Source organism: Schistocerca serialis, chromosome 11, assembly GCF_023864345.2.
Source record: "Schistocerca serialis cubense isolate TAMUIC-IGC-003099 chromosome 11, iqSchSeri2.2, whole genome shotgun sequence".
NCBI classification, from domain to species: Eukaryota; Metazoa; Arthropoda; class Insecta; order Orthoptera; family Acrididae; genus Schistocerca; species Schistocerca serialis.
The window spans coordinates 154,075,180-154,096,475 of record NC_064648.1 but is presented as its reverse complement, the minus strand read 5'-3'; the positions used below and the strand labels follow the sequence as shown (position 1 = coordinate 154,096,475).

Below are 21,296 nucleotides of genomic sequence, written 5' to 3'. Positions count from 1 at the left end.
TACAAGAAAAGCACAGCTTTCACATATAATATTGGTCTCGACGATTAATAAGCTGCAAGAGAAGCTAAACTTGCACGTATAAAGACATGTTGAACTTTTTTGCGCGTGTTACACTTTAAGATATATCACACAAATGTGCCAGTAAAATTTTTAATACCGACATAAATGTCTGATCTCCCAGGCTCGAAATTTTTTCTAAATGTCTTCCTCAAACAGTTGATTTTTGAACGAGAGTCAAATGCTCTGTGATTTAAGAAATTCATCGCACATTCTCGCACTTAGTTCACCGTTCGTAAAAAGAAATTTACTTTGAAAGTAATGCTTTTCAATCAATCATTCGCAATATTTTCCCGCGACCTGTTAGGAAGAGATTTGTTTCAGCAGTTGCCAGAGAGTGCCAGACAACAGGCGTCACCGCGCTTGCGCAGCTACAATGACGCAGGAATTCCGTATGTTTGTACGTGTAAAACATTTAAAGATCATACATTATGTCATGGAAGAAACTAGACATCAGAGGAATTTCGTGAACCATACTAAAATGCATAATTCGGCTTAAAGTGTGCTGTATTATCTCATGTTTGGTTCTTTATTATGGCATAATGCCATATGTGCTAGAAGATGAAATGCAGCAAACACTTGAAACTAGCCAATAGTGTGGAATTAAATACTTCGTTTCAAATAAATTGACTACCTCAGCGGAAAAGATTAATAAAGCCATATTTCTTTAGCAAACTGTCAAAAATATCTTCATTGTTCCGCAAGGCGATTAAGCGCACACCAGTAAAATTTTTCCAAGTAGCATCTTGCTGCTTGCTTATACAGCTAACAGCCACACTTTTGTAGCCACAAGCGGAAGAAGGTACATGTGCGACTCAACTGCGCATGCGAATGGGCTTGCTCGAGACTGTTCACACAAATCTAATATAAACAGTTGTAACGTCATGCTTATCGGGGGCAATTTGTTGTTACGAAGCATTGCAGAGTCATCCTAAAGCCTTTGGCAGATTTTGCTACTGGCAGACACTTGTATGAGCACTGTGTCGTGTTGTGAACATGGCGCATTTCCTTTGCAACTTAAGTTTTATTTTAGTTTTTTCTCTCGTTCATATTATTGCTGCAGTCCTTTGTTAAAGTATTATTTCTTCCCAGTCAAAATTACAAAAATTTAATTGAAAACTGAAACAAAAAATTATCCCGGAATTCTAAAAAATTCCTGGGTTTTTCTTGGTTTTTCTCCCCGATGAAAAAATTCCCGGGTTTTTCCTGGATCTTCCGGGTCGTATACACCCTGATATTATTCTGCAGCAGCAATCTACAGTAAATTCTTTATTAGAATATCAGTTCTTACAATTGAAATTTACAAAAATTTAAATGAAAACCAAAATAATGGGTTTTTCCGTTTTCGACCTGGATGAAAAATGGCCTGGGTTTTCCCCAGATTTCTCAGTTGTCACAGGGCATACACACCCTGAGTGTCTACTGTAACTACATATTTCAGTTATGTACTGTTACAGAATGTTTACACATATCACAGTTCAGTCCTCAATTGGTCCTAGGGCATTTTTCTCTGACTGATTGCTATTTGGAAAAGGAACCAAAGGAGCTATAATGGCAATACAAATGATCTTAGAAACAGAAATTGAGATGAGCAGGAAAACCTATGCTGCTTTCCTTGCCCTAATGAAGGCTTTTGACAGGGCGGACTGGAAGTTACTGCTCGGAAAACTGAATGAAATTGCAATAGACTGGAGAGATGAGAGACTGATTCTCAATCTACAGAGTCCACCTGAAAAATGTATACACTCTTTGTCAGGCTCTATCGAGATATTGGTATAGTCGTTCGATTTGAGTTACGAGTGTGCTGTAGAATGGTATTTGGCTCAACAGATGTTAGTACTTTCATCTTGGTACTGAGAAAACAAGATGGCTGGAGCACGTTTGACATTCAAGTAACAAAAATGTATCGTGAAGTGATTTTTCAAGTCTAATAATGCTACTGAAGTGCAACGTCGGTGGGGGCGGGGAATTTGAAACAGAACCACCAACCCGCCTAACAATTAAATGCACCATTGACAAGTTCGAATTGCACAGAACGATTTGTGATATTCACAACGGAAGATCAGGAAGACAGTGTGCACCAACAAGTCCTACTTCGTCAGCTCTCATGTTGGAAACATTTGTCAATTCTCCACAGAAGTCTGCTACGCAATGTGCACGTAAAGTGGGGGTTAGCAGCACAAGTATACAAAGAATTCTGAAAGCTGCAAAGTGGAACGTTTACATTCCATGCTTACTGCATGTGATTAATGATGAGGATCCCGATCACCGTATGCAATTTTGCGAATGGTATCAACGAACGGTAGCTGATGATAAACAATTTGTGATGAAGGTAGTGTGGAGTAACGAGGCACAATTTAAACTTAATGAGACGTGAATCGACATAACAGTGTGTACTGGGCACTGGAAAATTCGCATGTTTATGAAGATAAAACGGGCAGTCTACCAGGGGATCATGTGTGGTGTGGACTATCATCTAGGGGCTTAGTAGGACCATTTCTCTTTGAGCTACTGTCACTGGTGAATTGTACACGGAAATGTCATGCACATCAATTTTGCCAGGTATACGTGTGCTTTACAGAGCTGATGAAGAGGTCTTCTACCAACAGGATGGGGTGCCACAACACTACCACCTAGTCATGTGAGCTTTCTCGGAAGACAATTTTCCAGGGCACTGGACTGGACGAAGAGGACCCATCGAGTTCTCTCCACGGTTGCCAGATCTAACTTCTATGGACTTTTACTTATGGGGGAACTGCGAAAGATAACGTCTATCGACATAAGCCACGCACACGGGAGGAACTTTGACAGGAGATTACAGCGACATGTGCAGTGATCTCCACTGTAACACTGACTGATGTAGTTGTGGCAACTGCTCGTCGTTCTCTTACGTGTATAGCCACCAACGGCAAACCTTTTGAAGTAACCGTGTGCTAAACTGAAGGTTGTACAACATGTGTGATCAATTATTAAGTGTAAAATACACATATAAGTAATACTTTTCGTTCCTTAAAGTGTGTATACATTTTTTTATAGAAAAAACAAAGCACAGAAATTATCACTGGCAATTTGAAAGAGACTACAATAAGTAGACGTTTCCAACAAGATTGTGCTCCCTGCCCTCTATAAAAAGTACAATACAAACAATGAAAAACAGCACAAAAGGAATAAAAATTATTGGTACATAAATGTACTGTATTCAATTTGCTGATAATACTGTAATGTTAGCAGATTAGGGCATGAACTAATGAACATGTCAAAAATTTTGTCCAATACCTCGGATAAACACAAATTGAAAATAAACACAAACAAGACTACAATAATGGTGACAGACAAATGACACAGACAAGCTAAAATAGAAAATGCAAGTAAATGAATTTTGCTATGTGGAAGTACAACAACATATGACAACAAAAGGATAATGGATGTCAAAAGAAGTATCCAATAACCAAACACACCTTGTGAATAAGGGCTGTATTTGCACAAATAAAGGCTGCACTATTCTCCTAAATTTTGGCTCAAAGAATCGTGGTGTGGCATATAACCAAGATTTTTTTTCCCAGTCAGATCATCAACCACCAATTTCAAAATGACATGAACATTATACATGTATCTTGTGTACTGAAATTCATGCCATTACAAGTTATGCAGTTACTTTTGTAAACTATGAAAGACTTAAGAAAAAAAGGAGAAAATCATATACACTACCGGCCATTAAAATCGCTACACCACAAAGATGACATGCTACAGACTCGAAATTTAACCGACAGGAAGAAGATGCTGTGATATGCAAATGATTAGCTTTTCAGAGCATTCACACAAGATTGGCGCCGGTGGCGACACCTACAACGTGCTGACATGAGGAAAGTTTCCAACCAATTTCTCATATACAAACAGCAGTTGCCTGGTGTAACGTCATTGTGATGCCTCGTGTGAGGAGGAGAAATGCGTACCATCACGTTTCCAACTTTGATAAAGATCGGATTGTAGCCTATTGTGATTGCGGTTTATTGTATCGCGACATTGCTGCTCGCGTCGGTTGAGATCCAATGACTGTTAGCAGAATATGGAATCGGTGGGTTCAGGAGAGTAATAAGGAACACCGTGCTGGATCCCAATGACCTCGTATCGCTAGCAGTCGAGATGACAGGCATCTTATCCACATGGCTGTAACAGATCATGCAGCCACATCTCGATCCCTGAGTCAACAGATGGGGACTTTTGCAAAACAACAACCATCTGCACGAACAGTTTGATGACGTTTGCAGTAGCACGGGCTACCAGCACAGAGACCGTGGCTGCGGTTACCCTTGACGCTGCATCACAGACAGGAGCACCTGCGATGGTGTACTCAACGACGAACCTGTGTGCACGAATGGCAAAACGTCATTTTTTCGTATGAATCCAGGTTCTGTTTACAGCATCATGATGGTCGCATCCTTGTTTGGCGACATCGCGGTGAACGCACATCGGAAGCGTGTATTCATCATCGCCATACTGGTGCATCATCCAGCATGATGGTATGGGGTGCCTTGTTCGCATTGACAGCACTTTGAACGGTGGACGTTACATTTCAGATGTGTTACAACCCGTGGCTCTACCCTTCATTCGATCCCTGCGAAACCCTAAATTTCAGCAGGGTAATGTACGACAGCATGTTGCAGGTCCTGTAGGGCCTTTCTAGATACAGAAAATGTTTGACAGCTGCCCTGGCCAGCACACGCCCCAGATCTCTCACCAATTGAAAACACGTGGTCAATGGTGGCTGCGCAACTGGCTCGTGACAATACGCCAGTCACTACTCTTGATGAATTGTGGTATCGTGTTGAAGCTGCATGGGCAGCTGTACCTGTACACGCCATCCAAGCTCTGTTTGAATCAATGCCCAGGCATATCAAGGCCGTTATTACGGCCAGAGGTGGTTGTTCTGGGTACTGATGTCTCAGGATCTATGCACCCAAATTGCGTGAAAATGTAATCACATGTCAGTTCTAGTGTAATATATTTGTCCAATGAATACCCATCCCATTTATCATCTGCATTTCCTCTTGGTGTAGCAATTTTAATGGCCAGTAGTGTACTTTACTTGCACATACAACAGTTGTTTTTAAAAAAGGAAAGCATTGCACTGCTGCTTTTCAATGCCACATATGCATGTTTGCACATTACGTTCCCCTAACTACTTACTGTAGTACTGTTTGGCATATCAAAATAGACCATTGTTTGGTTCGCATTCTCTGTTTGGGGATATAAATAAAAATTTTTGTGTCACATCTGGATCACATAACACTGCAAAGATATCAAAATGTTTTTGTAAGCCTGAGGCAGTGTTTATGCAACTGTAGGTCTGTGATAAACAGATAGATTAGTCACTGGTTAAACCACCAAACATGTCCGTGCAAAACTTTAGATTCCATTCGCAAAATGTTTCTTTTATATGCTATTTTGCAGCCTTCAATTTGGATCGGTTCAGTTGTAGTGATGTATCCACATTTCCTGTTTTGAACAAAAAATCAAACAAGTCTTTTTCCACATATCAGATTTTGCACTTCTGCCCTCAAAATGAAACTGACTATTTAAGAGTTTCTCTTCGTTTGCACATCACCGATGAATGTTTATTTCATCTACATGAGATCGACATCCAACTTCATACTTTCTGTGTTCCTTTGCATAATGCACAGCAGCTGAGAACTTGAAGTTCCTCAATTGTTATGTATGAATTGCCAAGATAAGTAAGTATCTACATCATGTATGTAAGTAGTAATACTTCGTAATCAGAAGTAAATTTAGTAGTGGAGCCTATATTCGAGATTTACTTTTTACTATAATCTTGTGTCAAAAGTTTAGGTGTGCCCCAAATTCACATGTGCCCTATATTTGTGCAAATACAGTAATTCATTAATAGCCACCTTAATATACCATCGAGGTGGCACGGTGGTTAGCACAGGACTCTCATTTGGTAGGACAACAGTTCAAACCCCCATCTGACCATTCTGATTTAGGTGTTCTGTGATTTCCCTGAATCACTTAAGGCAAATGCCAGGCTGGTTCCTTTGCAAGGGCACGGTCTACTTCCTTTCTCATCCTTCCCCAATCTGATGGGACTGATGACCTCACCATTTGGTCCCCTCCTCCAAACGATCCAACCAATGAACCAACCAACCATGTGAATATAGAGTGTGTTCGGAAATTCCCATTAAAAACTTCTAAGACTTGCAGACGGGAGTGAGTAAGTAATACTCCCTTTGTCAGAAAAGTTCCAAGGTAGGTTTTCTTATTTCTGAGTTTGCAGTACTAAAATGGAACAAATGTTTTTATGTTACCTGGTATGTGTGAGTCCTCAAAATGACCTCGGCCATGTTTCCGTGTAAACTCACAATGTGGCAGGACTGTTCTTAGCGACACACTATTTGGGTTCTCAGTACATTGGTCGCAGTGACACAATGGATGCTGACTGAGAGCAAAGACTAAACATTAAGTTCTGCAACAAGCTCAGGAAAACCCCTAGTGAAACATGGAAAATGATTAAGCAAGCATATACAGGCAAGGCATTTTCAAGAAGATGTTTCTGAGTGGCATAAAAGGTTTTGTGAATGCAGAAAGTCATTGCAAGATGATCCCAGAGCTGGTTGCCCATCTACAGTGCATACTTATGCAAACGTGGAGCACGTAAGGCAGTTATTGCAAGAAGATCATCGTGTAACTGTGCATGTGACACCAGAAGAGCTTAATTTGAATACTGATGTGTGTCATAATATTTTTACCTGTAACATTCAGGAAATGGAAACTTCATGCAAAACTTGTCCCTCACACACTAAAAGACGAACAGAAAGAGGAAAGTTGAAGAATTTCTGCTGAACTATTGGACTAACCAGACCTGATCCCACACTTTGTCACAGATTATTGCTGGGGATGAAAGCTGGTGCTACCAGTACGACCCTAACATAAATTTCAAAGTGCTGAACGGCGGAGTCCTAAATCACCAGCCTCAAAAACAGTCAAATGACAACCTTTGAGAACAAAGACAATGTTGATTGTATTCTTGGATAGTAAAGGATTAGTTCAGCATGAGTATGTTGCTTCAGGACAAACAGTGAACCAAACTCTTTACATCAAAGTTTTCAAACATTAGCAAGAAGCAATTCCACATGCCCCACCATGATTTGTGGTACTCTCAGGCCTGGTTCTTACTGCATGACAATGCAAGATCTCATACCATTTCATCTGTTACCGAGAATGTGGCCAGACATTCTGTTACTGCCATCCCACGTCCACCATATTTGCCTGACCTCTCACATTGTGATTTTTTCCTGTTTCGGTGAGTGAAAGGTGGCTGAAAAGAAAGCTTCATCAGAAATCGCAGACATCCAATGAGCTGCGACAAATCAGCTTACAAGTATCACAGTTGAAAATTTCCATGTTTTCTTCCAAGACCTCCAGAAACGTTGGCACCTGTGTATAGATAGCCAATGGGACTACTTCAATAGGAGCTACAATCATTACTTGGTAAGCACAATTTTCTACTTTTTTTTTTTTTTTTTTTTTTAAGAAAGAAGAACTGTCTTGGAACTTTTCTGACAGAGGGGGTATTTTGAATAGTAACCATTTTCCAGAAATATACCATTTTCATTCTAAGATGGTTCAGTTCAGATGTATAACACACCCAGGCCTGCTGGGGGGGGGGGGGGGGGGGGGGGGAGGGGGAGGGGAAAGTCTCAGAGATGCTTGTCCTGGTATGCAATAGGGTAGACAGGATGACGTGTACTACATGGGTGACATGGGACTACTTTTCGTGAGGTCATCTTCAAAGTTTAATTTACAGACTCCTGTAGAAACAGAGGAGGATCTGCTGGCACAAGTTCTGGCCGCTGCTCTAGAAACATAAGAGACACCAGGTGGGATGGAGAGTGTATACCAGAACATACTTCGTAGGTAAAATGTCTGTAACAATGTCGGTGGTCACTGCATTGAGCCGATGTTTTAATTCCTCAGCACTATTCTGTATGTACAGTATGCTGCATTCTTTGTTTTGGAATAAAGTAAACACATAATGTTTAAGTGATGAATGGCTTAGTGATAAATGGCTGTTTCATTATGTTTCTTTTCAAATTGTTATTTAATAACTGTACTGTGTCACACATCATTCAATTCCTCAAGTAAAAGTGAATGATTTAACCATCTCAACTAAAACCATCATAGAACGGAAACAGTATGTTTCTGAACATACGTTCCTATTCAAAATATTATGTACTTACTTCCCTTTACAAGTCCTAGAAGTTTTGTAAAGAGAATTTCCAAACACCAAGTTAAAAAGAGAAGGAAATTCATCAAAACATTTATTTGGAGCATTTAAGCTGTCTGCAGTCATGTCGTGTGCACTCTAAGAAAAAAAGAAAAGAAACAATTAAAAACAACAGAGATGTGGATGTGGAGAAGACGCACAAAATCATCCTGGACTGAAAGAAAATCTAATGAACAAATAATAAAGACTAAAGGACATTGACTAATGTGGTACAGGGAAGGAAACACTACATTTTGTTAGACACCTAGGTTGACATAACATTCCACTCTCTCCAACGAGGCCACAGAAGGCTGAACTGTACCAACAGACCACAATATCATCCTCAGCCACCTGGCATTATCAGATATGTATATGGAGGAGCATGGAACCAGCACACTGCTCTCCCAGCTGTAATTGGACATGACAGTTAAAAAAAAAAAAAATGCGAGGAAAAAAAAAGAAAAAGAAAAGACAGGAGGCAGGCGGGAAGGATCCATATTGCACCAGCCTTTCTGAATTGCGCAGCTGGGAACTCTCCCTAAAATGTATCCTACTTTCCCATAACCCCCGGGTCTCAACCTTCGTTAGTCACTGTCCTCACCCATCCAGCCCCTTCCTTGTTCCCATTCCAGCACTACACAGTCGTCATTCCTCCATCACACCCAGTCTTTTTATTTCTCTCCTTTTCTGCTACTTCCCCCCACCTTCCCCTCTCCCCCACCTCTCCCCTGCCTAACCTGCAGCACTTCACTGTCCACCACTCCCACCATACTATCCCTCCCCTTCCCTCCCCCAGCCGCCTCCTTTCCCCCTACACAGTTGCCACTCCCATCATGCACTGGTGCTGCTGCTCGCAGTGTGGTTTCAGTTGCCTGAGCCTGCAGTCGTGTGTGTGTGTATGTGTGTGTGTGTGTGTGTTTGTCATCAATTGCTGATGAAGGCCGAAAGCTTTAGTTGTGACAGTCTTTTTCTTGTGCCTATCTGCGGCTCAACATCTCCACTATATGGTGAGTAACAACTTTCCTTTTCATAATATTGTAACAAACAAAATTGAAAGAGGAAAAAAATTACTTTGTTATATTGACCACTGAAGACACTTTAGAATAAGGCATAGTGTGTTTGGTCTTAATAAGACTTTCTTTACAGTTGCAAAATATGGTAATTAACCTACAGAAATTGAAGATTCATGTGAAATTCTTTCAGCAAGGCTCAGTATTAAAGGTGGGCATAAAATGGTAACTAGATCTTTCTATCACGCACCAGAGTCTTCTCCTGAGGTAATCGAAAACTTTACAGAAAACTTCAGTTCACTTGTACATAAGTTCTTCAATCATATTGTAATAATCAGTGGAGACTTTAATCATCCAACAACTAATTGGGAAAATTACAGTTTTGATGGTGGTGGGTGTGGTAAGACATCCAGCAAAAAATTACTAAATGCCTTCTCTGAAAACTACCCAGAACAGATAGTTCAGAACCCCACTCATGATTGAAATATATTGGATCTAATGGCAAGAAATAGACCTGGCCTCTTTGAGGATGTTCACACAAGAACTGGTATCATTAACAATGACATGGTTGTGGTAATAACGTTTACCAAAGTACAAAGGCCAAATAAAAGATATATATGATCAGTTGTTGTTGTGGTCTTCAGTCCTGAGACTGGTTTGATGCAGCTCTCCATGCTACTCTATCCTGTGCAAGCTGCTTCATCTCCCAGTACCTACTGCAACCTACATCCTTCTGAATCTGCTTAGTGTATTCATCTCTTGGTCTCCCTCTATGATTTTTACCCTCCACGCTGCCCTCCAGTGCTAAATTTGTGATCCCTTGATGCCTCAAAACATGTCCTACCAACCGATCCCTTCTTCTGGTCAAGTTGTGCCACAAACTTCTGTTCTCCCCAATTCTATTCAATACCTCCTCATTAGTTACGTGATCTACCCAACTTATCTTCAGCATTCTTGCATTCTTCTGTAGCACCACATTTCGAAAGCTTCTATTCTCTTCTTGTCCAAACTGGTTATCGTCCATGTTTCACTTCCATACATGGCTACACTCCATACAAATACTTTCAGAAACGACTTCTTGACACTTAAATCAATACTCGATGTTAACAAATTTCTCTTCTTCAGAAACGATTTCCTTGCCATTGCCAGTCTACATTTTATATCCTCTCTACTTCGACCATCATCAGTTATTTTGCTCCCTAAATAGCAAAACTCCTTTACTACTTTAAGTGTCTCATTTCCTAATCTAATCCCCTCAGCATCACCCGATTTAATTTGACTACATTCCATTATCCTCGTTTTGCTTTTGTTGATGTTCATCTTATATGATCAGTAAACTAGATAAAAAATCAGTAGTGTCATATCTCAATGAGGAACTTGAAACATTCATCAGAGGGCAGGAGCATGTGTAGGAACTACGGATCAGGTTTCAAAAAATAGTTGGCAATGCACTGGATAGATATGTACCCACTAGAACAGTTCATAACGGGAGGGAACCTAAAATTTCTAAAAGAAACAGATATTGCTGTGTAATACGTGTAAAACAAATTGGAGGCCTATCGATAGAGAGATCCTGAATGAAATGCGTTTGGCTGTCATGAGAGCAATCTGTGGTGCCTTCAATGACTTCTGTAGCAGAATATTGTCAAGTGATCTTTCACAGAATCCAAAGAAATTCTGGTCTTATATGAAGTCTGTTAGTGGCACCAGAATTAGTTTCCAGTCCCTAGTGAACAAGACAGGAACTGAAACTGAGGGTAGCAAAGCAAATGGTGAAATGCTTAACTCGTTTTTCAAATGCTACTTTAAAAAGGAAAACCCAGAATAATTGCCCCAATTTAATCCTTGCAGCATTGAAAAGATGAATGAAATAAGTTTTAGTGTCAGTGGTGTTGAGAAGCAACTGAAATCGTTAAAATTGAACAAAACTCCAGGACCCAATTGAATCCCTATCAGATACTATACTGAATTTGTGGTGGAGTTAGCCATTCTTCTAACCATAATCTATTGTAGGTCCCTCAAACAAAAACCGTGTCCAGTTCTTGGAAAAAGCAAAGGTCACACCCTTCTACAAGACGGGTAGTAGAAGTGAGCCACTAAACTACCATCCAATATCCTCAACATTGATTTGTTGTAGAATCTTAGAACATAATCTGATCTCAAATATAATGAGATATCTTGAACAGAATGACTTCCTCAATGCCAACCAGCACGAATTCAGATAACATCAATCACATGGAAACCTAGTCGCACTTATCTCACAACATACTGAAAGCTTTGGATCAAGGCAGCCAGGTAGATGCAGTATTTCTCGATTTCTGAAAAGCATTTGACTCAGTGCCATACCTATGCTTATGGTCAAAAGTATCATCATATGGGGTATCAAGCGAAATTTGCGACTGGATTGAGGACATTTTGGAAGGGAGAATGCAGCAGAGTCGTCGTCATCTGTAGAAGCAACTTTGGGTGTGCTCCAGGGAAGTGTGTTGGGACCACAGCTGTTCATGTTGTATATTAATGAACTTGCAGACAATATTCACAATAACCTCAGAATTTCTGCAGACAATGCAGTTACCTATGATGAAGTACTGTTGGAAAGAAGCTGCATAAATATTCAGTCACACCTTGGTAAGATTTCAAAGTGGTGCAAAGACTGGCAACTTGCTTTAAATGTTCGCAAATGTAAAACTGAGCATTTAAAAAAAAAGAAAAAAAAACGTAGTATCGTGTGAGTATAGTATCACGGACTCATTGTTGGAATTGGCCAACTCACATAAATACCTGGGTGTAACACTTTGTAGGGATATGAAGTGGAATGACCACATAGGTTCTGCTGTGGGTAAAGCATGTGGTAGACTTCAGTTATTGGCAGAATACTTGGGAGGTGTGATCAGTCTACAAAGGAGATTGCTCACAATCGCTTGTGCAACCAGTTCTAGAATACTGCTGAAGTGTGCGGGACCCATACCACACAGGACTAACAGGAGTTTTTGTCAGTTGGTGCTTCAGGGACCACAGTTGCTAATGCCATAACTGTCTGCATCATAACGTAAGAAAAAAGAAGTGCCGAATAAAAACCTGAGGTGAAAAAGGCAAAAAACGCAGTCAAGTAACTTTAAAAGAGTAGTAGCTAAGGATAAGTATGTCCGTAGGAAAAATTTCTCGAAACATCGTCAAGATGGCAGAGGCCCCACAGAGGGGATCAAATTTGTGTCGCTGTGGCGACAGAAAGAGTGATTGACAGAATGAGTGTCATCCACTAACTGACACAGCAGACGGCAACTGCAGAAGTAAACATAAACAGTTAGAAAATTGGCACCGGACCAGAAACTGGTGCACTGTCAAGGGCTAAGAGCAGGAGGCACAGAGTGGGGCAAGGTTGCCGATTAATAAATGGCTGTGACTAAAACGACAGTGTCCTATACGCCACTGGGCTACAATGACCTCCGCAAGACATGCGGGCCGAGAGGAAGTCGATCACGCTATTGTGAGACGTTTAACGTCCCAGAGCTTGTCCCCTGAAGAGAAGACCACTGTGCACCCCAAAGTGATACTATGTGCCGACAGACAGCAACGTGTGAAGAACGCCCGAGGGAACAGAATGACTGGCAGGCCGAGGGAGGAGAGCTGCAGCCTTTGCAGGAGCATCAACAGTCTCGTTCCCTGGCACGCCGACGTGAGTGGGAACCCACGGGAACGCTACATTAGCTCTCTCCACAGGAAGCGATTGGAGGCAGTCTCGGATCCGTCATACTAAAGGGTGGGCTGAGTACAGCATGTGAAGGCTCTGGAAAGGACTGACAGAATCTGACCAGATGGCACAGTTGGGAAGCCCGTGTCGCCAGATGTACTGGGTGGCCCGATGAAGGGGGTAGAGCTCCGTGCTAAAATATCGAGTGCCAGTCGAGAAATCGATATCGAAAAGGATCGTCACCGAGTACGAAGGCACAGACGACACCACGGTCGGTCTCGGAACTGTCGGTGTAGACGGAGACACTGTCTGCGAGCCACGTGCCAAGTGTGAGAAACTCACTGCGATGCACCGGCTCAGAGTAATGTCCGTAGTGAAATATGCTCACTATTTTTATATAGTTGAATTTAGCATATTTCGTGACAGTACTCACTTTTCCGTGGATATTTATGAGATGATATTTGACTTTTTTGTGTTGGATTGAGTCGTCTAGTGAAAGTATTCCATAATGCTGTTTCGTCGGCTGCAGAAATGTCCCGGTTCAATGCGTTTGCCTCATTTTTGGTGCTTCAAATACCATTTTTCCAAATGTGCCTCCTTCTTGATGTTTATATAAAAAAGTAGTAGAATAACTCATTTTTGCAGGTCACTTGCAAATTATTATAACAGGGACCCGTACATTGTTCCACCGTCACACACCGAGTGTTCACTGCCTACTGACCACGGTCAAAGACGACTCTAGCGTCAAGGACATTTCACACGACACACGAGCTTCCACTTGTAACCAGTCTCTTTGATATTATTTGTCACATCTACTAATATTAATCGATATGCTGTCACTCTCGAATATATAAGCAAATTAACATAAAATAAGGCAAATTACAATTCACAAAAAATATTCTGACAAAAATATAAGAAAACATTTACAACCTCCCTCATTAGATTTGGTATCGACCAATCCGGTAGAAAATAACACATCTCCCAGATCCATTACAATAGGAAGTGAATGGAGTCCAAAATTAATGGGTACCTCGGCACGAAGCCGGGGCAGTGAAGAGCTCGTGCCCACGAGGAATGTGGCAGAGGGTGTAAAGCAAAGCTGTCGAAGCAGCAAACTCGGGGAGGCAACAGAGAAGGCGGGTGCAGTCCGTACTGGCTGTCGAGGGAATCGTCAAAAAAAAGGAGCACAGGATGGGTGGCCGGGCACAGAAGACAGTCTGCCTGTGTGATGACTGAGGAGGACATCCTGTCAGCACAACAATGGCAAGTAAGCAGCTTCAGCACAAATGCTCTCAACGGGACTAGTACAAAAGGCACCAATGGCCAAATGTATCCCACAATGGTGGACGGTTTGAAGATTACGTAAGATAGAGGGATGTGCGGATAAATATACGACACATCTACAATCCAGTTTAGAACGGACAAGGGACCAGTATAAACGGAGGAGGATTGTCCGATCCGCTCCGCGTGAGGTCTACATCTACATCTACATCTACATGGATACTCTGCAAATCACATTTAAGTGCATGGCAGAGGGTTCATCGAACCACCTTCACAATTCTCTATTACCCCAATCTCGTATAGCGCACGGAAAGAATGAACGCCTGTATCTTTCTGTACGAGCTCTGATTTCCCTTATTTTATCTTGGTGACTGTTCCTGCCAATGTAGCTCGGTGCCAACAAAATATTTTTGCATTGAGAGGAAAAAGTTGGTGATTGGAATTTCATGAGAAGATTCCGTCGCAATGAAAAACGCCTTTCTTTTAATGATGTCCAGCCCAAATCCTTTGTCATTTCTGGGACACTCTCTCCCATATTTTGCGATAATACAAAACGTGCTGCCTTTCTTTGAACTTTTTCGATGTACTCTGTCACTTCTATCTGGTAAGGATCCCACATCGTGCAACAGTATTCTAAAATGACGGACAAGCGTAGTGTAGGCAGTGTCCTTAGTAGGTCTGTTACATTTTCTAAGTGTACTGCCAATAAAATGCACTCTTTGGAAGCCTTCCCCACATTTTCTATGTGTTCCTTCCAATTAAGTTGTTTGTAATTGTGATAATTACATATGTTGTTGAATTTACAACTTTTAGATTAGACTGATTTACTGTGTAACCGAAGTTCCTTTTAGCATTCATGTGGATGGCCTCACACTTTTCATTATTTAGGGTCAACTGCCACTTTTCGCACTATTCCGATATTTCTTCTAAATCGTTTTGCAGTTTCTTTTGATCTTCTGATGACTTTTTTAGTCGATAAATGACAGTGTCATCTGCAAACAACCTAAGATGGCTGCTCAGATTATCTCCCAAATTGTTTATATAGATAAGGAACAGAAAAGGGTCTATGACACTACCTTGGGGAACGCCATAAATCACTTCTGTTTTACTTGATGGCTCTCTGTCAATTACTATGAACTGTGACCTCTCTGAAAGGAAATCACATATCCAGTCATGTAACTGAGACGATATTCCATAAGCACGCGATTTCACTACGAGCCGATTGTGTGGTACAGCGTTCTGGAAATCCAGAAATACAGAATCGATCTGAAATCCCTGTTCAATAGCACTCATCACTTAATGTGAATAAAGAGCTAGTTGTGTTTCACAGGAACGATGTTTTCTAAACCCATGTTGACTGTGTGTCAATAGACTATTTTCTTCGAGGTAATTCATAATGTACGAACACAATATATGTTTCAAAACCCTGCTGCATATCGACGGTAACGATATGGGCCTGTAATTTAGTGGATTTCTAGTACTACCTTCCTTGAATATTGGTGTGACCTGTGCAACTTTTCAGTCTTTGGGTACGGATCTTTCGTCGAGCGAACGGTTGTATATGATTGTTAAGTATGGAGCTAATGCATCCGCATACTCCAAAAGGAACCTAATTGGTATACAGACTGGACCAGGTACCGGGTGGGGGGGGAGGGGGTAGGGGGGGGGGGGGAGGGGTGGGGGGGAAGGTAGAACATTGAGGAAGCGAGTACAAAGGGCTGACAGGTAAGAGACGTGGGAAGACCAACAGAGTGTCCTATCAAACATGAGTCCCAAGAATTTCAGTGGATCAATGAAAGGAAGGAGGAATGAGCCAAGATGAAGGGACAGGGGAAGAAACTCCCAGCACCACCAGAAGTTCATGAAGACAGTCTCGTCATCAAAAAAGTATAAGCCACTGTCGATGCTCCACGAGTAGAGACAATCGAGACACCACTGGAAGCGCCGTTCGAGTAGAAAGGCTGGCTGAGAGCTGAAATAGATAGCAAAGTCATCGACGAAAAGAGAGCCTGAGATACTCGGTAGGAGACAATCCGCAATAGGGTCGATGGCTGTGGCAAATAAGACGACACTGAGCACAGGACCCTGGGGCACCACCTTCTCTTGCACAAATATGTCTGACAGAGCTGAGCACATATGTACCTTAAAAAATTCCAAGATAAAAAGGAGCAGGCTGCAAGATCCCCTCGCTTCTAAACTGATACTGTTATTACTCAGCTTAGCCGCGAGTCCGTAGAGTGTGGTATATGTGACGTACAGTATGACTGGTCATCATTTCCACCCGGAATTTGCGAGTGTAAGTCGGACCTTCCTCGATCCACCTCGGTGGGTCGTGTCGTCGGATTTCCTCCTACCTGTGCGCGGTGCAGCTCTCGTAAATGTCGCCCCGTGCAGATTCTTCATTGGCGCATCGGATATCTCTGTCGGTGGAAGCTAACTATCTGAAATTGCTGTCGATCAACTTTGGGGTATCTATTTACTCGAAATTAACATTCAGAATGCTCTAATATCACTTTTACTCCTATTAGATCAATAATGAAACCTTCGTGTCACAAACTACTCGTAACCGAGAGCACAGATACCATCGAACAAGACAAGAAGAACTCTAAACCGCAACTGCCGACTTTGGCGCACAGTCCGTATCTCTTACTAGTTTCGTCACAATTCGTGGATTTCCGATCAAGTTTGTACTTACTAAGATATGCAATTGTTAATGAACGGGTGTGAATTTTAACGAGGCAAAATTATGATAAATAGTTTTAAACATCCAGAGGCTCCTCCTAGTATTCATGTTGTCATAAATGACTTTATCGGTGACTTTGGCGCCAAGATGGCGGTACTTCCCGTCACGTATATTTCCCAGGCTGGCGCTTGTTGCTACAGTCCAGCGCCGAACCCCACCCCGCTACGCGCGACATATGGTAGCTTCGTCACCTAGCCAGCCAGTGTGGGAAATGCTCTCCGACTCATGGCCAGCTACGGACTACAGCACTTCCTAACTATTGTGAATACATCAATAAGAGACACTAATTTATTAAAACTGGTAAAAATGTCTTCCTCACGTGAGAGGCACCGTACAAGGCGACCCCAGAAGCCCCATTCATACATAATACGGTGGACACCTCTCCTCCAGCAGGTCCCATATGTCTTCTCCAAATCAAAAAAACATGTCCTCAGTTTGGCACTTACACAAAGAAACGTTCATAATACGAGTGGACAAGGTGACGAGATGATCAACTGCAGAGCAGTGCTGAAGGAATCCACAGTGGACATTATTGAGGAGATTCCGAGACTCCGGCCACAACACTAGCCGATCATTAATCGTACACTCCATCACCTTGCAGACGTCACTGGTGAGGGGCATTGGGCAGTAGCTGGAAGGAAGGTATTTGTCCTTACCAGTCTTAGTTACAGGAACGAAAATGGCCTCAGACCAGCGACTGGGAAATGTGCCATCTGTCAAAATGCAGTTACACGTGTAGAGGAGAAAGTGTAGGCTCTGAGGAAATAGGTGTTGCAATACCAGAATGTGAACACCGTCTGGTCCCGAGGCGGATGACCAGGATGAAGAGACTGCACATTTAAACTCCTTCATAGTAAACGCAGTTTTGTAGCATTCACGACTTTGGGAGGAGAAAAATATCATTTTTGCCTCCGCCACCTGTTTCGGAGGGAGGAAGGCAGGATGACAGTGGGTGAAAACCGAAATGTCTGCAAAATATCAGCCCGAGGAATTGGAGATGTTGAGAGAGTCTACAATAACATTGTTCGCTACGGTCAGACCGGGAACTGGGGTTCCTGAAACCCGACGGAGATTTTACCAAACAACAGGAGATGGAGTAAAACTGTTAAGAGCTTTGAAAAGAAAGCCAACTAGCATTTCCGCTATCCTTGAAAATGCAGCAGCCCTGCACAGTAGCTGTTTATAATTAATACAGTTCACCATTGTGTGACAGTGTTTAAAAATGTGAAGAGCTTTTCGCCACGTGTGGAGTGCATCACGGCACGCCTCGGTCCACCAGGAAATGGGGGCACGTCACTGCGACGAAGAGGTACGAGATAGCGAACATTCTGCAGCAGGAAGGATAGCGTCTGTAAGGTATTCTACCTGGTCTCAGTAGCAGGGAAATGGCGTTTGTCAAAAGTGACCAGTGAGAAGTAGAGTTGCCAGTCAGCTTGGGAAACTGCCACTTGGTTGGATCCACAGTTGGGATGGGCATTGGAAAACAAATGACACGGGGGCAAATGCTCACTCGAGTGTGTGTCGGAGAGAATAGACCACTCGAGACGGCGAGTAAGCCGAGCGGGACAGAAAGAAATGCACGAGTGGGAAAAGAAGTGCGTGGAATTGGGAAGAAATGTGGGTCTACCCGTGCTCAAACAGATTAGATCGAGCTGGCTGAAGACGTTTACTCGGAGAGAGCCTCTCGGACAGGGGTGTGGGGAGCCCCAAAGGGGACGGTGGCATTGAAGTCACCAAACAGCAGAAGAGAGGAGGAAGTTGAGCAACAGGTTGCAAAATGTCTGCCCTGGTGACAGCAGAAGGTGAGGGTGAGCAGACAAATAGGGGGTATTGGACGTATACAGAGAAGGGCAGGACAAATGGTCACAGGTTGTCTGATCCAAGGGAGAGTGTAACAGAGATACTGAAGGAACTGAACTGAAATATTCTTTGAAGATAGACGTGAACTATCCTGAGAAAGTCTGTTAACAATGTTTCAAGAACCAGCTTTAAATGATGACTCTAGAAATATACTGCAATCCCCTAAATGTCGCTCACATAGGGATTGTGAGGATAAGATTAGAATAATTACTGCACTCATAGAGGCATTCAAACAATCATTCTTCCCGTGTTCCATATGTGAATGGAACAGGAAGAAACCCTACTAACTGGTACACTGGAATCTACCCTCTGCCATGCAGTTCACGGTGGTTTGCAGAGTGTAGATGTAGATGTAGATACAGCTGATATTTGCTGCTGTTATACGGCGTTGAAAACTACAGGTTTTTGTAAAACTCAATATTTGCTCTCAGCCAGTTACAGCGAAAATGAATAAAGGCAAGCTGTGCTTTGCTTCTGAGAGATCTGAAGGGAGAATAAAAATGAAGGACATCATTTTCAATGATAATGTGATAGAGTTTTCTGCAAAGAATGAAAGAAGGAAAAAATAACTATAGGCAAACATTTGCCACCATAACCATGAATAGAAATAAATTAGTGGTTTACATAGCACCATTAACTTCTGATTATTGCTTACTTCAAGCCAGTTTTGTCAGGGGAAAGGAACATCAAGAAAGAAGCAAAAAGGATGATTATGTTTTCAATAAAGCATAAAGAAAAAAGATGGCTCAACAGTACCAAGCAACATCAGGCCTGTCCAAAGACGGATGCTCAAAAGGAACAGATACAGTGAACAAGAATCAATGAATAATAAACTACAGGTTGCACAAAGTTTGTGCAAAGATTTTCTACAGATAACGAAGGAGCACAATACAAATGTGGTTAATATATATTCTGATATACAACAGAATTAGCCAATACCTCTTCTTACGTGAAGTATTCTATTTAAGACTGATTTGGCTTACAGTTCATTTATTATGATTCATTCCTGTGCACACACAAAGGAAAGGATCACTTCTTACACTTGGCTTGAAACGGAAAGACCAATAGAATGTAACCTAGTATCCGCTGTTCTACCATATTTTCTCAGAAACCTAGAGGCGTCCAGCCAAAAAAAAGGTCCAAATGAAATTCATTATTTTCCGACTCTTGTACCAGTCAAAATCAAAATACAATAACAATGTGCACAGTAATGGCCTTCACGGAAGAAAGCAGAAAATTTAATAAGCTGACAAAGTAGTAGAGTGCATAAAGGCTAGTGGAAAAAGGAAGATATTCTTTTACTGACTGCATAATATAAAGTACTGGATCAATATGGCATTGTCAAGATACTAAACAGAGATTGAGCTGCAAAGGATCTCAAGCCCAGTGCACTGAAAGCCCTACGATCTAAGATGCCTTTCAACATAACTACTCAGCTTATGAAAAGGTTAAGAAGAAGTTACTGTGGTCAATATTGAGCACTTATAATGCATGTCCTGTGCAGGGCGAGCTGCAGAGATCCAGAAACTGCAGTCAAGAAGTGATGAAAGCACAGATGTTGGAGAACAACAACATGGCCAGTACGGAAAAGAAAAAGTATGTCTTAAAACTTATCAAGTAATGATACCAAAGAAGGAAAGTTGCTACTCACCATATACCGGAGATGCTGAGTGATGTTAGTGCCTATCGCGACTCAGCATCTCCACTATATGGTGCATAGCAACTTTCCTTCTTTCGTATTGTTACATTCCATCCTGGACTTTCCATAATAGGTAATGAAGTATTTTAAAATACTAGAAGGAGCAGATGAGTTTTATAAGGACATTGTTCAGAGTGATCATTAGAATTACAGTTTTGTATTGTTGTAGCCAGTATTCTGAGCTGTATCTGAATGTCATCTGTTGCTATTTTGCATTTATGATTACGAAAAAATTATGGAAAAGTTTGATACTGAAGTGTTATATAGCAGTACATTATTGTATTTCTACACACAATAAACAATAAAGAAGCATCCTTTGAAATTAATGTTAAAGATAAAAAAAAAACGGAAAAAATCAATTTGAATGGGCATGTTAACAAAACTTTTAACTTCTGTCTTTGCATTTATCCATCATTGAAAAGAAAAGAAAAGAAAAGAAAAGAAAAAGGAAAAAAAATCTTGGAAACTTTGTCCCTCTATTCTGAAATAAACAATGAAAACTGTAAAAAAGTCAAACATACACTAAAAAAGCTACGTAAATGTTAAATTATTCCATTTACATAATTGGTATTGGAGTAAGATATTTAAAAAAATTCATTTCATCAAAAATTCATATTTTTGTGATTATCGTGTTTTGAAAAAACGCTCCTGAAATATAAGACCGGTGCTTCACA

At 41.5% G+C, this 21,296-nt stretch overlaps 2 protein-coding genes across 2 annotated transcripts in view; one reads left to right on the top strand and one right to left on the bottom strand.

Annotated features, from left to right (window-relative positions):
* The window catches only part of LOC126427096 (something about silencing protein 10), a 197,419-nt gene that overhangs the window by 133,952 nt on the left and 42,171 nt on the right, over positions 1-21,296 (bottom strand). The gene's annotated exons all lie outside the window — the stretch shown is intronic.
* LOC126427094 (zinc finger protein ZFP2-like) overlaps positions 1-21,296 on the top strand; it is a 718,966-nt gene that overhangs the window by 686,256 nt on the left and 11,414 nt on the right. The gene's annotated exons all lie outside the window — the stretch shown is intronic.